Below are 12,585 nucleotides of genomic sequence, written 5' to 3'. Positions count from 1 at the left end.
TGACCGCCAATGATTCTAGCTTATGCCACGAAGACTCTGATTTGAATCATGAGGCTAAGAGATATGCATTCAATCTAAGGTAGAACGGAGGTGGTTGTTAGGCACGCGTTCATAGGTGAGAATGATGATGAGTGTCACGGATCATCACATTCATCAAGTTGAAGTGCGAGTGAATATCTTAGAATGGAAGCAAGCGTAATAGAATGGAAAACAGTAGTAATTGCATTAATTCATGAAGAACAGCAGAGCTCCTCACCCCCCAACAATGGGGTTTAGAGACTCATGCCATAGAGAACACAACAAGAAACATGTAAAGTGTCATGAGGTACAATATGAATCACTGAAAGTAGTATTTATAGTAAACTAGTGACCTAGGGTTACAGAAAATGAGTAAGCTAGGGTGTTTATTGTAAAATTCCACTTCCGGAGCCCACTTGGTGTGTGCTTGGGCTGAGCATTGAAGCTTTCATGTGTAGAGACATTTTTTGGAATTAAACGCCAGCTTTTATGCCAGTTTGGGCGTTTAACTCCAGCTTTTGTGCCAGTTCTGGAGTTAAACGCCAGAATTCTTGAGCTGACTTGGAACGCCTGTTTGGGCCATCAAATCTCAGGCAAAGTATGGACTATTATATATTGCTGGAAAGCCCAGGATATCTACTTTCCAACGCAATTGAGAGCGCGCCAATTGGGCTTCTGTAGCTCTTGAAAATCCACTTCGAGTGCAGAGAGGTCAGAATCCAACAGCATCTGCAGTCCTTTTTCAGCCTCTGAATCAGATTTTTGCTCAGGTCCCTCAATTTCAGCCAGAAAATACCTGAAATCACAGAAAAATACACAAACTCATAGTAAAGCCCAGAAAAGTAATTTTTATTTAAAAACTAATAAAAATATAATAAAAACTAACTAAAATGTACTAAAAATATACTAAAAACAATGTCAAAAAGCGTATAAATTATCCGCTCATCACAACACCAAACTTAAATTGTTGCTTGTCCCCAAGCAACTAAAAATCAAATAGGATAAAAAGAAGAGAATATACAATGAATTCCAAAAACATCTATGAAGATTAGTATTAATTAGATGAGCGGGGCTTTTAGCTTTTTGCCTCTGAACAGTTTTGGCATCTCACTTTATCCTTTGAAGTTCAGAATGATTGGCTTCTATAGGAACTCAGAATCCAGATAGTGTTATTGATTCTCCTAGTTAAGTATGTTGATTCTTGAACACAGCTACTTTATGAGTCTTGGCCATGACCCTAAGCACTTTGTTTTCCAGTATTACCACTGGATACATAAATGCCACAGACACATAACTAGGTAAACCTTTTCAGATTGTGACTCAGCTTTGCTAGAGTCCCCAATTAGAGGTGTCCAGAGCTCTTAAGCACACTCTTTTTGCTTTGGACCATGACTTTAACCGCACAGTCTCAAGTTTTCACTTGACACCTTTACGCCATAAGCACATGGTTAGGGACAGCTTGGTTTAGCCGCTTAGGCCAGGATTTTATTCATGTGGGCCCTCCGATCCGCTGATGCCCAAAGCCTTGGATCCTTTTTATCACCCTTGCCTTTTGGTTTAAAGGGGTATTGGCTTTTTCTGCTTGCTTTTCTCTCTCTCTTTTTTTTGCAAGCTTTTTATTCACTGCTTTTTCTTGCTTCAAGAATCAATTTTATGATTTTTCAGATTATCAAATAACATTTCTCCTTTTTCTTTCATTCTTTCAAGAGCCAACAATTTTAACATTCATAAACAATCAAATTCAAAAATATACACTGTTCAAGCATTCATTCAGAAAGACAATAGTATTGCCACCACATCAAAATAATTAAACTGTTTTAAAATTCAAATTCATGTATTTCTTTTTCTTTTTCAATTAAGAACATTTTCCTTTTAAGAAAGGTGATGGATTCATAGGACATTCATAGCTTTAAGACATAAACTTTAATTTTATTGATTATGGAATAAAAATAAGACTCAAAAATAAATATAAAGGCAGACCCATAATTAAAAGCAGAAAAATAAATGACTCTTAAAATAGACTCTTAATAATAAAGGTTATCACAGAGTTAGGACTCAACAACCTTGATTTTGAGAAGTGGATGCTCCCTCTTTTTATGGGGTGCTTGGTCCTTCAAGGGAGAGCTTCTGGCGCTTCAGCTCCTGTAGTTCACGCCCCTGCTTCTCCTGTTCCTTCAGCAGCTTGCAGAGCATGCAGTTTTGATTCTACTGTTCTTCCTTAAGTTGTTCCATAGCTTCCTGCAGCTTGGTAACAGATGCTTCTAAGCGGGTCCAGTAGTCAATTTCAGGAATTTCTGGGAGGAACTCCTGCGCCCTCTTTTTGATGGAGTTGTCTTGCACTTGTCCTTCTATTGACTTCTTGGTGATTGGGTGTTCAATTGGGATGAATTCATCTACTCCCATTCTCACCCCAGCATCTTTACATAGCAGAGAAATTAAGCTTGGGTAGGCCAGTTTGGCTTCAGTGGAGTTCTTGTTTGCAATTGTGTAAATCTCACAAGAAATCAGATGATGAATCTCCACTTCTTTTCCAAGCATAATACAATGAATCATCACTGCTCTTTTGACAGTGACCTCAGAGCGGTTGCTAGTAGGCAATATAGAACGCCCAATGAAGTCCAGCCAGCCTCTTGCAACTGGTTTGAGATCTCCTCTCTTGAGTTGGTTTGGGACACCTTTGGAATTGGTTATCCACTTAGTTCCAGGGAGGCATATGTCCTCTAGAACTTGATCCAACCCCTTATCTACTCTCACCATTCTCCTATTAAAGGATTCAGGATCATCTTGTAGTTGAGGTAGTTTGAAGACCTCTCTTATTTTATCCAGATGGAAGTAAATAATTCTTCCTCTGACCATGGTTCTGTAGGTATGAAAGGCGGTTCCAGTCATTCTCTGCTTATCTGTTAGCCACAGATTTGAGTAGAATTCCTGAACCATGTTTCTTCCAACCTTTGTCTCAGGATTGGCTAGAATTTCCCATCCTTTGTTTCGAATTTGCTCTTGGATCTCCGGATATTCATCTTCTTTCAGATTGAATTTAACTTCCGGGATCACTGACCTCAGACCCATTATTTTGTAGTAATAGTCTGCATGTTCTTTGGTTAGAAACCTCTCTTGATTCCAAAGACTCTTTGGAGTATTCTCTTTCTTGCCTCTTGATTTGGTTTGTTTTCCCTTAGGTGCCATGATCTTGATGAGTCTTAGCTTAGTGATCACGAAAAAGTACACCAAACTTAGAGGTTTGCTTGCCCTCAAGCAAAAGAAAGGAAAGGGGAGAGAGAGGAGAAGATGTAAATTCGAATGGTGTAGAGGAGGGGATGGCCGAAACTATTTTTATAGGAGGAGGGGATGGCTTTCGAAAAATTTGAGAGAGATATGAAAAGATATGGAAAGAATTTGAGAAGATATTTGAGTTTTTGAAGAAGATTTGGAAAGGATTTGAAAGAAATTTGAAAAATAATTTAGAAAATTATTGAATGATGAAAATTGAGGGTGAATGATGAAAGTTTGAAACATGTTTATGCAGAAAATTATGAGCCAAAACATGAAAATTTGAAAAAATTTGAAGTTGGAAACAAAATCTCCTCTCCCTGCCTTTATGGCGTTAAACGCCCAGAATGGTATCCATTCTGGCGTTTAACGCCCAGTTGTTGGCCATTATGGGCGTTTAACACCCAGCCAGGTACCCTGGCTGGCGTTAAACGCCAGAAACTCCTTTATCACTGGGCGTTTTGCTGAACGCCCAGGATACTGCAATTCTGGCGTTAAACGCCCAGAATGGTACCCATTCTGGCGTTTAACACCCAAAATGGTACCCATTCTGGCGTTTAACGCCCAAAATGCCCCTTACTGGCGTTTTCTTGCCAGCAAGCTCCTTTTCTCTGCTTTTTGCACTGAATCCTTCTGTAACTCTGTGAATTCCTTCATTTTTGATGATTAACCTTTAATGAAAATGTATATCAAGCCTCTACAAGTATTAATTTAAAATAAATAACTTGCTAATGGCTGGGTTACCTCCCAGCAAGCGCTTCTTTATTGTCTTTAGCTGGACCTTTACTGAGCTTCATTCAAGCCTCAGTTTTGAGCATTCTTGCTCAAAATTGCTTTCAAGATAATGTTTGATTCTCTGTCCATTGACAATGAACTTTTTGTCAAAATCAATATCTTGAAGCTCAACATATTCATATGGTGACACTCCTGTAATAACATATGGTCCCCTCCACCGGGATTTTAATTTCCCAGGGAATAATCTGAGCCTAGAGTTGAATAGTAGAACTTTTTGTCCTGGCTCAAAGACTCTGGATGACAATTTCTTGTCATGCCACTTTTTTGCTTTTTCCTTATAAATTTTTGCATTTTCAAAAGCATTGAGTCTGAACTCTTCCAGCTCATTTAGCTGGAGCAATCTTTTCTCACCAGCTAACTTAGCATCCATGTTTAGGAATCTAGTTGCCCAGTAGACTTTATGTTCCAGTTCCACAGGCAGATGACAAGCCTTGCCATACACAAGCTGGTATGGAGAGGTTCCTATAGGAGTCTTGAATACTGTTCTGTATGCCCACAGAGCATCATCCAAGCTCTTTGCCCAATCCTTTCTACGGGCAATTACAGTCCATTCCAGGATTCTCTTTAGTTCTCTATTAGAGACTTCAGCCTGCCCATTTGTCTGTGGATGATACGGAGTTGCTACTCTATGGCTAATTCCATATCGAACCATAGCAGAGTAAAGATGTTTATTGTAGAAATGGGTTCTCCCATCACTGATTAGTACTCTGAGAACACCAAATATGCTGAAAATATGTTTCTGGAGGAACTTCAGCATAGTCTTGGTATCATTAGTGGGTGTGGCAATTGCTTCCACCCATTTAGATACGTAGTCTACTGCCACCAGAATGTAAGTGTTTGAGTATGATGGTGGGAAAGGACCCATGAAGTCAATACCCCATACATCAAACAACTCAATCTCTAAGATCCCTTGTTGAGGCATGGCATAATCATGAGGCAAGTTACCAGCTCTTTGGCAACTGTCACAGTTACGCACAAACTCTCGGGCATCTCTATAGAGAGTAGGCAATAGAAGCCACATTGGAGGACTTTAGTGGCTGTTCGCTCACTTCCAAAATGTCCTCCATACTGTGATCCATGGCAATGCCACAGGATCTTCTGTGCCTCCTCTCTAGGGACGCATCTGTGGATCATTCCGTCAGTGCATCTCTTAAAGAGATATGGTTCATCCCATAAGTAGTACTTTGCATCAGAAATTAGTTTTTTCTTTTGCATCTTGCTGTACTCCTGGGGTATGAACCTCACAGTTTTATAATTTGTAATGTCTGCAAACCATGGTGCCTCCTGAATGGCAAAGAGTTGCTCATTCGGAAAGGTCTCAGAGATTTCAGTGGAAGGGAGGACGCCCCAGCCACTGGTTCTAACCGGGACAGGTGATCAGCTACCTGGTTCTCTGTCCCTTTTCTGTCTCTTATTTCTATATCAAACTCTTGCAAAAGCAACACCCATCTTATGAGCCTGGGTTTTGAATCCTGCTTTGTGAGTAGATATTTAAGAGCAGCATGGTCAGTGTACATAATCACTTTTGATCCTACTAAATAGGATCTAAACTTGTCAATGGCATAAACCACTGCAAGCAGCTCTTTTTCTGTGGTTGTGTAATTCTTCTGTGCGTCATTTAGATCACGACTGGCATAGTAAATGATGTGCAGAAGCTTGTTATGCCTTTGTTCCAACACTGCACCAATGGCATGGTCACTGGCATCACACATTAATTCGAATGATAATGTCCAGTCAGGTGCAGAGATAACTGGTGTTGTGACCAGCTTGGCTTTCAGGGTTTCAAACGCCTGCAGACACTCTGTGTCAAACACAAATAGCGTGTCAGCAGCTAGTAGGTTGCTCAGAGGTTTTGCAATTTTTGAAAAATCCTTTATGAACCTCCTATAGAATCCTGCATGCCCCAGAAAGCTTCTGATTGCCTTTACATTGGCAGGTGGCAGTAATTTTTCAATTACCTCTACCTTGGCTTGGTTTACCTCTATTCCCTTGCTTGAAATTTTGTGCCCAAGGACAATTCCTTCAGTCACCATAAAGTGACATTTTTCCCAGTTTAAGACCAGGTTAGTTTCTTGGCACCTTTTCAGGACAAGTGCTAGATGATCAAGACAGGAGCTGAATGAGTCTCCAAATACTGAGAAGTCATCCATGAAGACTTCCAAGAACTTCTCTACCATATAAGAAAAAATAGAGAGCATGCACCTCTGAAAGGTTGCAGGTGCATTGCATAGACCAAAAGGCATTCTTCTGTAAGCAAATACTCCAGATGGACATGTGAATGTTGTTTTCTCTTGGTCTTGAGGATCCACTGCAATTTGGTTGTAGCCTGAATAGCCATCCAAAAAGCAGTAGTATTCATGACCTGCTAGTCTTTCTAGCATTTGGTCTATGAATGGTAAAGAAAAATGATCCTTTCTGGTGGCTGTATTGAGCCTTCTGTAATCAATACACATACGCCACCCTGTAACTGTTCTTGTGGGAACCAGTTCATTCTTTTCATTATGAACCACTGTCATGCCTCTCTTCTTGGGGACAACTTGGACAGGGCTCACCCAGGGGCTATCAGAAATAGGATAAATAATCCCAGCCTCTAGTAACTTAGTGACCTCTTTATGCACCACTTCCTTCATGGCTGGATTTAGCCGCCTCTGTGGTTGAACCACTGACTTAGCATCATCCTCCAATAGGATCTTGTGCATACATCTTGCTGGGCTAATGCCCTTAAGATCACTTATGGACCACCCAAGAGCTATCTTGTGTGTCTTTAGCACTTGAATTAGTGCTTTCTCTTCCTGTGGATTTAAAGCAGAGCTTATAATCACTGGAAAAGTATCATCTTCTCCCAGAAATGCATATTTCAGGGATGGTGATAATGGTTTGAGCTCGGGTTTAGGAGGTTTTTCTTCTTCCTGAGGGATTTTTAGAGGTTCTTTTATCTCCTCCGGTTCCTCCCGACCAGGCTGAACATCTTTAAAGATGTCCTCTAGCTCTGATTCAAGACTCTCAGTCATATTGATCTCTTCCACCAAAGTGTCAATAATATCAGTGCTCATGCAGTCATTTGATGTGTCTGGATGCTGCATAGCTTTGACAGCATTTAACTTGAACTCATCCTCATTGACTCTCAGGGTCACTTTCCCTTTTTGTACATCAATAAGAGTTCGTCCAGTTGCTAGGAAAGGTCTTCCTAGAATAAGAGTTGCACTCTTGTGCTCCTCCATTTCTAGCACTACAAAATCAGTGGGAAAGGCAAATGGCCCAACCTTGACAATCATGTCCTCAATGATGCCTGATGGATATTTAATGGAGCCATCAGCAATTTGAAGACATATCCGGGTTGGTTTGACTTCTTCAGTCAAGCCAAGCTTTCTAATAGTAGATGCAGGTATTAGGTTAATACTTGCTCCAAGGTCACATAGGGCTGTCTTGGTACAAGCACCCTCTAATGTGCATGGTATCATAAAGCTTCCTGGATCTTGAAGCTTCTCTGGTAAGCTTTTCAGAATGACTGCACTGCATTCTTCAGTGAGAAACACTTTTTCAGTTTCTCTCCAATCCTTCTTATGACTTAAGATCTCTTTCATGAACTTAGCATAAGAGGGTATTTGCTCAAGTGACTCTGCAAACGGAATCTTTATTTCAAGAGTCCTGAGATAGTCTGCAAAGCGGGCAAATTGTTTATCTTGTTCCGCTTGGCGGAGTTTCTGAGGATAGGGCATCTTGGCTTTATATTCTTCAACTTTAGTTGCTGCAGGTTTATTTCCTACAGAGGTGATTGGAGAAGCCTTCTTAGAGGGGTTATCATCAGCACTTGCAGGTGTCTGATCCCTCATTGGCGTTTGAACGCCAGGAATGGGTAAAGAATGGGCGTTTAACGCCAACTTTTCCCCCTTTTCTGGCGTTTGAACGCCAGAATTATTCCTCTCTGGGCTCTTGATGTCCTCAGAGGGATTTTGGGCAGTGGTTTGGTCATCCTCTATCATTTGTTCTTTTCTTGACTTTTTGCTATTTTGAGCTGAGTTTTTCAATGTCTTCCCGCTCCTTAGTTGAACAGCTTGGCATTCTTCTGCTATCTGTTTAGATAGCTGCTGTTTTGTTTGATTCAATTGTGCTTCTATATTCTTGTTAGCATCTTTAGTGTCTTGGAGCATCTCTTTGAATTCTGCTAATTGTTTTGTCATAAGAAGTAATTGCTGATTAAGTTCAACAATCTGTTCTTGAGGATTAGGATCAGTAGTTACTGCCATAGCCTTTTCTTTTATGGAGGACTCACTGTTTGAGTACAGATGTTGATTTCTAGCAACTGTATCTATGAGCTCTTGAGCTTCTTCAATTGATGTTCTCATGTGTATAGATCCACCAGCTAAGTGGTCTAGGGACATCTGAGCTTTTTCTGTAAGCCCATAGTAGAAGATATCTAACTGTACCCACTCTGAAAACATTTCAGAGGGGCATTTTCTCAACATCCCTCTGTACCTCTCCCAGGCATTATAAAGGGATTCATAATCCTCTTGTTTAAAGCCTTGGATGTCCAGCCTTAGCTGTGTCATCCTTCTTGGAGGGTAAAATTGATTCAGGAATTTGTTTGTTAATTGTCTCTATGTTTTTATGCTTGATGTGGGTTGGTTATTTAACCACCTCTTAGCTTGATCTTTTACAGCAAATGGAAACAATAATAATCTGTAGACATCCTGATCCACTTCTTTATCACGTACTGTGTCAGCAATTTGTAAGAACTGTGCTAGAAACTCAGTAGGTTCTTCCTGTGGAAGACCAGAATACTGGCAATTTTGCTGCACCATGATAATGAGCTGAGGATTTAACTCAAATCTGCTTGCTTTGATGGGAGGTATACAGATGCTACTCCCATATCCAGCTGTAATGGGGTTAGCATATGATCCCAGAGTCCTTCTGGACTGTTCACTTCCACTTATGTCCATGATGGAGAAAAGGGAATTGATATGAATTATATTTTTTTTTTGTTTAAGAGTAGCCAAAAATAATAAGTAAAATAAATGGAAAATAAAATAAAATTTCGAAAACAAAAATAAAATAAAATAAAATAAAAGCAAATTGAAAACTAAATTAATTAATTAATTAAAAAGATTTTGAAATTAGCAATTAAAAAGATATGATTGAGAATTATTTTGAAAAAGATATGATTGAGAAGATATGATTGCAAAATAAAAAAAAGATATGATTGAAAAGATATGATTGAAGAAATTAAAAAGATTTGATTTTTGAAAAAAATTTGAAAAGATCAATTTTTGAAATTAGAATATTGACTTGACTAAAAAAAGATATGATTTTGAAAATCTTTGACTAAATTAATGCAAAATTTCGAAATTTATGAGTAAAATAAGGAAAGGATATTTTTTTAAATTTTTGAATTTTAATGCGGAAAGAGAAAAACAACAAAATGATACTAAACTTAGAAATTTTAGATCAAAACACAGAGAACAAACAAGAAAACTTTGAATGTCAAGATGAACACCAAGAACACTTTGAAGATCAAGATGAATACCAAGAACAAATTTTTAAAAAATTTTTAAGAAAATAAAAGCACAGGGGACACCAAACTTAAAATTTTTAGAAAATCAAACACAACTTTTTGAAAATTTAAAGGAAAACACCATGAAGACACCAAATTTAGAATTTTTAAAGATCAAGAAAGAACTAAGGACATGCAATTTCAAAAATTAAAAGAAAATAAAATCATGCAATTGACACCAAACTTAAAATATAAAACTAAACTCAAATAAAAGACTCTAAACCAACAAAAACAAAATATTCTAATCTAAGCAACAAGATAAACTGTCAGTTGTTCAAACTCGAACAATCCCCGGCAACGGTGCCAAAAACTTGGTGCACAAAATTACAATCACACTTTTGCAACTCCGCACAACTAACCAGCAAGTGCATTGGGTCGTCCAAGTAATACCTTACGTGAGTAAGGGTCGATCCCACGGAGATTGTCGGCTTGAAGCAAGCTATGGTTATCTTGTAACTCTTAGTCAGGATATCAATAATTCTCATATTTAATTGTAAAAAGTAAAAGAACATGAAATAAATACTTGTTATGCAGTAATGAAGAACAGGTTGAGGCTTTGGAGATGCTTTGTCTTCTGAACCTCTGCTTTCCTACTGTCTTCTTCTTCATGCACGCAAGACTCCTTCCATGGCAAGCTTTATGTTGGGCATCACCGTTGTCAATGGCTACATCCCGTCCTCTCAGTGAAAATGTTCCAAATGCGCTGTCATCGCACGGCTAATCATCTGTTGGCTCTCGATCATGTCGGAATAGGATCCATTGATCCTTTTGCATCTGTCACTACGCCCAACACTCGCGAGTTTGAAGCTCGTCACAGTCATCCCTTCCCAGATCCTACTCAGAATACCACAGACAAGGTTTAGACGTTCCGGATCTCAGGAATGACCACCAATGATTCTAGCTTATACCACGAAGACTCTGATTTGAATCATGAGACTAAGAGATATGCATTCAATCTAAGATAGAACGGAGGTGGTTGTCAGGCACGCGTTCATAGATGAGAATGATGATGAGTGTCACGGATCATCACATTCATCAAGTTGAAGTGTGAATGAATATCTTAGAATGGAAGCAAGCGTAATAGAATGGAAAATAGTAGTAATTGCATTAATTCATGAAGAACAGCAGAGCTCCTCACCCCCAACAATGGGGTTTAGAGACTCATGCCGTAGAGAACACAACAAGAAACGTGTAAAGTGTCATGAGGTACAATATGAATTACTGAAAGTAGTATTTATAGTAAACTAGTGACCTAGGGTTACAGAAAATGAGTAAGCTAGGGTGTTTATTGTAAAATTCCACTTTCGGGGCCCACTTGGTGTGTGCTTGGGCTGAGCATTGAAGCTTTCATGTGTAGAGACATTTCTTGGAGTTAAACACCAGCTTTTATGCCAGTTTGGGCGTTTAACTCCAGCTTTTGTGCCAGTTCTGGAGTTAAACGTCAGAATTCTTGACCTGACTTGGAACGCCTGTTTGGGCCATCAAATCTCGGACAAAGTATAGACTATTATATATTTCTGGAAAGCCCAGGATGTCTACTTTCCAACGCAATTGAGAGCGCGCCAATTGGGCTTCTGTGGCTCCAGAAAATCCACTTCGAGTACAGGGAGGTCAGAATCTAACAGCATCTGCAGTCCTTTTTCAGCCTCTGAATCAGATTTTTGCTCAGGTCCCTCAATTTCAGCCAGAAAATACCTGAAATCACAGAAAAACACACAAACTCATAGTAAAGCCCAGAAAAGTGATTTTTATTTAAAAACTAATAAAAATATAATAAAAACTAACTAAAATGTACTAAAAACATACTAAAAACAATGCCAAAAAGCGTATAAATTATCCGCTCATCATGGACCCCACAGGATTCTCACCTACCCCACCTCTCTCTCTCCCCCTCCATCTCCTCCATTTTCTTCTTCTTCCCCTTCTTTCTTTCTTCTTTTGCTCGAGGACGAGCAAACCTTTTAAGTTTGGTGTGGTAAAAGCATAACTTTTTGTTTTTCCATAACCATTTATGGCACCTAAGACCGGAGAAACCTCTAGAAAGAGGAAAGGGAAGACAAAAGCTTCCACCTCCGAGTCATGGGAGATGGAGAGATTCATCTCAAGGATCCATAGCTCAGTAGTAGAGCATTTGACTGCACAATAAGAGAGCCCACTCATGAACCTCAACAAGAGCATGAGGAATTCCCTCACCAAGAAATCTCTGAGATACCTCAAGGGATACATTTTCCTCCACACAACTATTGGAAGCAACAAAGGCAAGGAAGAGACATAGAGGAGCTCAAGAGCACCGTTGGTTCTTCAAGAAGAGGAAGACGTCATCCTCACTAAGGTGGACCCGTTCCTTTATCTCCTTGTTCTTATTTTCCTGTTTTTTGGTTTTATGCTTTATGTTTTATTTATGTTTGTGTCTTTATTACATGATCATTAGTGTTTAAGTGTCTATATCTTAAAGCTATGGATGTCCTATGAATCCATCATCTCTCTTAAATGAAAACTGTTCTAAAAACAAAAGAACAAGAAGTACATAGTTTTGAATTCATCCTTGAAATTAGTTTAATTATTTGGATGTGGTGACAATACTTTTTGTTTTCTGAATGAATGCTTGAACAGTGCATATGTCTTTTGATATTGTTGTTTATGAATGTTAAATATGTCGGCTCTTGAAAAAATGATGAAAAAGGAGAAATGTTATTGATAATCTGAAAAATCATAAAATTGATTCTTGAAGCAAGAAAAAGCAGTGAATACAAAAGCTTGCAGAGAAAAAAAAGAGAAAAGAAAAATGGCGAAAAAAAAAGATAGAAAGAAAAAGAAAAAGCAAGCAGAAAAAGCCAATAGCCCTTAAAACCAAAAGGCAAGGGTAATAAAAAGGATCCAAGGCTTTGAGCATCAGTGGATAGGAGGGCCTAAAGGAATAAAATCCTGGCCTAAGCGGCTAAACCAAGCTG

The sequence above is a fragment of the Arachis ipaensis genome, chromosome B5 (genome assembly GCF_059453495.1).
Source record: "Arachis ipaensis isolate K30076 ecotype BB chromosome B5, ASM5945349v1, whole genome shotgun sequence".
NCBI lineage: Eukaryota > Viridiplantae > Streptophyta > Magnoliopsida > Fabales > Fabaceae > Arachis > Arachis ipaensis.
Note: the sequence above shows the minus strand (reverse complement) of the source record.